The sequence below is a fragment of the Zingiber officinale genome, chromosome 11A (assembly GCF_018446385.1).
Source record: "Zingiber officinale cultivar Zhangliang chromosome 11A, Zo_v1.1, whole genome shotgun sequence".
Lineage (NCBI taxonomy): Eukaryota > Viridiplantae > Streptophyta > Magnoliopsida > Zingiberales > Zingiberaceae > Zingiber > Zingiber officinale.
The window spans coordinates 85,968,875-85,974,874 of record NC_056006.1 but is presented as its reverse complement, the minus strand read 5'-3'; positions in this window follow the sequence as shown (position 1 = coordinate 85,974,874).

Below are 6,000 nucleotides of genomic sequence, written 5' to 3'. Positions count from 1 at the left end.
ATGGATCGATCCAGAGCGCCTCTGTGCTCTGGAAACACGCCTGGATCGATCCACGGATCGATCCAGCGCTTATCGCGCGAAGCAGCCGCGTCCCAATCGATTGGGACCTCTGGATCGATCCACGGATCGATCCAGAAGCTCTCTGTTCGCTGGGACAGGTCTGGATCGATCCACTGATCGATCCAGAGCCTGGATCGATCCACTGATCGATCCAGCACTTGGTTTTTGTCCAAAACCAAGTCCTAAACCTCCAAACCAACATCCGGTCAACCTTGACCTGTTGGTATGTCATGCCTAGCATCTAGTCACTCCCTTGACCTGCTAGGACTCCCTTACCAAGTGTCCGGTCAATCCCTTTGACCCACTTGGACTTTCTCTGTGCCAAGTATCCGGTCAATCCCTTTGACCTACTTGGACTTTTCTTTCATGCCAAGTATCCAACAATCCTTTGACCTACTTGGACTTCCCAACACCAGATGTCCGATCATCCTTGATCCATCTGGATTTTCCCTTGCCTGGCTTCACTCACCAGGACTTTCACCTAGCTTCACTCACTAGGGTTTTCCATCTGCCTAGCTTCACTCACTAGGACTTTCACCTGGCTTCACTCACCAGGGTTTTCCATCTGCCTAGCTTCACTCACTAGGACTTTCACCTGGCTTCACTCACCAGGATTTCCATCTGCCTAGCTTCACTCACTAGGACTTCCTTCTGCCTGGCTTCACTCACCAGGACTTTTCTTCTGCCTGGCTTCACTCACCAGGACTTTCATTTTGCCTAACATCCCAGTTAGGACTTCCCAGTCAAGTATCCAGTCAACCTTGACCTACTTGACTCTTCTTCAATCAATATCTTATTGTCAAACATCTAAACCCAAACCAAGACTCAGCTTGGTTACCCAGGTCAACCTTGACCTGAGGGATATTGCACCAACATTTCCGAACTGCCTGGTTTCACTCACCAGGACTTTCCGAACTGCCTAACATCCCAGTTAGGACTCCCCAGTCAAGTATCCAGTCAACCTTGACCTACTTGATTCTTCTTCATCCAACCTGATCAGACCCTGATCAGTATCTCTCCGCATGAACAGCTGCACCTGCATTGTCCATGTCTACATGTCTTTCTGTATTGTCAAACATCGAAACCATGACCAAGGTTTACGCTTGGTCAACTAGGTCAACCTTGACCTATTGGAAATTGCACCAACAGCTTTGAGGGTGCGACCGCACCCCCTGAAATTTGAGAAAAAAAAATTGTACATTGGGGAAAAAAATAAAAAAACTTAATTATAAATTTTAAAAATCTATGGACTTTTATATTTTAAAAAATCTAATGAAAAACTAATGATGTTTTATTTTTTTTTCTCTCCCCTATTTCTTTTTCCCCTCTCCCTCCCATTTTTTGTATTTGTCTTCAATATCGTTTTTTTTTCCTTGTGTTTTCCCCTCTGCCACAACCACCGACATTATTATCACCACACGATCTTATTGCCAACGCTGTCATTGTTTGCTACGAGTATCGTCATCGTCGCTACATCAATTCTCCACAACAAATACGTTTTGATTATGGTGAAATTTTCTTGTTTGATCTTTTTCGTTACAGATTTAAGTGCTAAAAAAAATATATAGTGTCAAATTTTCATATTCATGTTTTTATTTGCTAGTCAAGTGTGTTATTTGTTTACTATCAATTTTATTATTATTTTTGAATGGCTGGAAAAAAGATAGTCATTAAATTAAGTAATTATGTGTTTAAAATATTATTCTAATGATAAATTAGGTGAAATATGAATGTCGAGATATTTTAAGAAAATATGAGATATACCTACTTCAAATAGGTCATCATCCCCTCTACTACATCCTTCTCCTTTATTTTTTCCACCTAAATAATCTTCTGAGGATTGACAGATCATTATTTTAACTAAAATCAAGGGCTAAACTAAAAAATTTTCAAATTTGAGTTCAATTTTAACTTATTAAATTCGAAATTTAAAATTTTAGAGAGTGAAAATTGATCTATACTAATATTTAGAATTTTAAAAATCACCCCTTCTGGTCTAAAATCCTAGCTACGTCACTGATTAAAACAATATCTTTATAAAATAAATAGAGATGTTGGCTATCATACACGCCTTACAAAATGAAGATTATATCTTCTTGATCAATGCTTTCAAATATGAACTGACGATAAAAAATTTAAGTTTCTTTTGGAATGTATCTCTAACATGGATCAATGAAAATGAATCAAGAAGCTTGTGATATGATTATATAACCTTTATAAGAAAAGAACAAGTTTCACTTGGATTATCTCTAACATGAATAAAAAAAGTGGATCAAGAAGCTTTAGAGATATGATTATGTATTGGGACCAAGGGGAGTTAGAGGAGGGGGTGAATAGCTTGCTCACTTCAATGAAGATGATTTACAGCAGAATACTTGAAGCAAAGAACCCTCCAATGCTAACATAAGAATTTACTTGGTATCCACCTCTTTGAGATGACTAATACAAGGATCTAACCCTCTCTTACACATACACTCTGAAAAAACTCATTCTTGGAAATAAATAATCCAGAGGCAGAGAAGCCTTCTACAAGCTCAAGAACAAAAATATAACTTGAAACATGAAAACAAACAAAAATATAAATCAAAACACAACTTAGCACTTTGAACCTTGATTTGCTTGAGCTTTTCTAGCTTTGGAATGTCTCTTGAAGGTGGGAAATGTAGCAGCACTTGTCTTGTCCAAATGTCAAGAACTGGCGTGCAGAGCTCTATGGAGAACGGTCATGAAAACACTTTTCAAGGGTTACCTCGGGCTCCTTAATCGCTTAAGCTTCTTCTTAAGCAATTACCATGTTAGCAACTTGCTCAAAACCTGTAGAACGACTATATTTCCAATCTTAAGCGATTAGCCCAATCGCTTAAGAGGGGCGGAATTGATTAGCCTGATCGATTCCGCTCCTTTATGCTCGATCGCGAGAAATACGGTAAGCGATTAAGCTTCCCTGCTTAATCGCTTACCACAGGTTCTGTTTCGAATAGAAAGTTTCTTAAGCGATTACCTTAATAGTTTAAGGCTTGCTGAATCTCTTACCCTAAGCAATTCAGCACCCTTTTGTTCTCGCGATTTTGAGCCTTAAGTGATTAAGTCAGAGCTTAATCACTTAAGATTTGCTAAATCGATTGTCCCAATCGATTTGGCAACCCTAGCTCCTAAACCCGTGACCTAAGGGTCCTTGCCCAACATCCGGTTAACTATGACTTGTTGGAACTCCTCATTACCTAGCATCCGGTTACTCTTGATCTGTTGAGATTTCTTCATCAAGTGTCTGGTCAATCCTTTGACCCACTTAAACTTTTCTCCTCGTGCTAAATGTCTTGCCCTTCATGACCCATTTGGACTTCCAAATACCAGGTGTTTAGTCAACCTTTTGTGGGTGCAATCAATCTAAGTTTAGTTTTTATGTGTATGTCAAAGAGTTTAAGTTAGATTTCATATGTGTTTAATATGTGTGTTTGAGTCGTACAGGACTTGGTGAACCACACATGAGAAACTTGGTGCAGCTAAGTTTGGTAAGACTCATCCTATGGCTCGGATCCTTGAGATCGATGAAGGATAGTGCATCTGAGGGATCGCCGGACAAGGAGCAAAGGAGTGGATTGAGGGAAGCAGACTTCAAGGAACATAAAGGAGAGGCGTTGGGGCTCAAGTACGTTTGAGAGACGAAGGCTGAGGAAGAGGACTTCAAGAGCAACTCCGGAAAGGATGAGTATGAGTGATTATAAGAGACCAGTCGATTGGTCCAGGATCACGAAGGCACAAAATGTTTTTGTGCCCAACCGTTACGAAGACTAGTCAACTGATGGAGGTGTCAGTCGATTGGTAAAGAGTCGTTGAACAGAATCACAGATTTTGTGAAGTACCGTTGACTATGTCCAACAGTTATACCAATCGACTCATGAATGGATCAATCGACTGGTGCAAGAAATCAGTTGTCTTGTGATTAACTCTTTCCACTTTATTTATAGAAAGTTTGGGGCATAAAGGAGGTTACTAATTCTTATTGAATACTCCTAAGTGATTGCCCTTAAGCTTTCAAGCCTATCCTCTTCCTCCTAAACTTAAGTCTCCATCTTATAAAAAGGAAGAGAGTTTTGTGAGAGGTTCCACTCCACCGAGAAAGAGTAAGCTTTAGCCAAAGTTTGTCGAGAAATTATCCACCGACGGATAGGGATCGTCCACCTTACGGACATGTCATGGAGTAGGAGCTTTATCTTCGAATCACGTAAATAAACGTGTAGTGTGGTTTGATTTCTTGTCTTTGTAGTATTTAGATTAACTTCCTTTATATTGTTTATATTTTCACTACGTAACTAACCTTGTAGGAAGTTAACAATTTAGAATAAACGACTATTCAACCCCCCTTCTAGTCGGGCCACGATCCTCAAGGCCTTTGATCCACCTGGATTTTCTAATGTCTGACTTTACTCATAAGAACTTTTCTCCACCTATCTTCACTCACTAGGGTTTTCCCACTTGACTTCACTCACCAGATTTTCTCACTGCCTAACTTCACTTACTAGGACTTCCCAATTATCTGACTTCACTCACCAGGACTTTCCAATTGCCTAACTTCACTCACCGGGACTTTCAATTTGTTTGGCTTCACTCACCACGACATTCTCACTGTCCGGTTTCACTCATCGGGACTTTTCATACCAAGTGTCCGGTCAATATTGACCCACTTGATTTTTCTTTTTCTGCCAACCATGCCGTTAGTCTTGTCCTTACTTAATCTCCAATTAAAACTTTCACAGTCAAGTATTTGGTCAACCATGACCTATTTGACTACTCTCTCATATCAAACTGGTCAACCTTTGACCAGTGAAAAATTGTACCAATAATCTCCAAAATGACAATTGCACCTATAATTTTCATATATTATCAAATATCAAAACTCAAATTTGAATCAAATTGATCAACTTTGATCTTAGAATAATTGCACCAATAAAATAATGGTTAATATTTTATCTCATTTTTCTGACCAAATGGAATTTGATGCTACATAGACCATATAAAATTAAAAGAGAGATAAAAGAAAATTCAACCGCCAAGCTCTCCTGAGAAAGCATACTACAACATTCATCACCCGCTATTCCTTTAATGGAGAACTATAAAAATAAAATTTTCCTTTCAACTCTTCCTTCCAACAAACTCAAAGGAGAAGAGAATAATATTAGAGGAATTTCATTCTTCACCGATTGTGGGAATTCTGTTTTCTTGTGCACCTATAAACGAATTCAAGGATTTTCTATGGGAAAGGAATGAAAAAATATAACAAAAATTTGTTGTTGAATGTCATGCATGTATATTAAAGAAAAAAAAACATTAGAAAATGTAGCAAGATTATTTAGGTCTTCTTCAATCCCTTTTCATACTCTAACAAATATTGACAGACATGTCTATAAATTTTATATAAGGGTTATCAATATCACAAGGACAGTCATTGATTGTTTCTCAAAATCTTAGCGGGATAATAAGTTGACTAAAGGATGATAGACTTATTATAATGGGTAAGAGATTAATTCTCAGTGTGTATATGTTCTCAAAGAAAAAATTCCTCCCATCCCTAGTTAACTTAGCGGTCGACTATAAACTGACCTCTCCCTTCATATAACCTGAGAATAGACTATAAAAAATATTTGAAATGATCATAATCACTTTTTACTATAATTAATTACTTCATAAAATATATTCATTTTTATCTGTTATTATATCCTTAAATAGTTATCACCCATGTTGTTCAAATATTTATTGACTATATAATCAAGTTATTAGGGATGAAAATTTTTCTCACGAGTTTGGGACCCTGCAGGAAAAATCCGAAATTGGGACAAAGATCTATGATTTATTCAGGGATGGGGACGGATTCGGGACGGGTATGAGAATACTGTCCCTATCCCCGAATCTGTCCAGAAAATAATAATAATAATAATAATA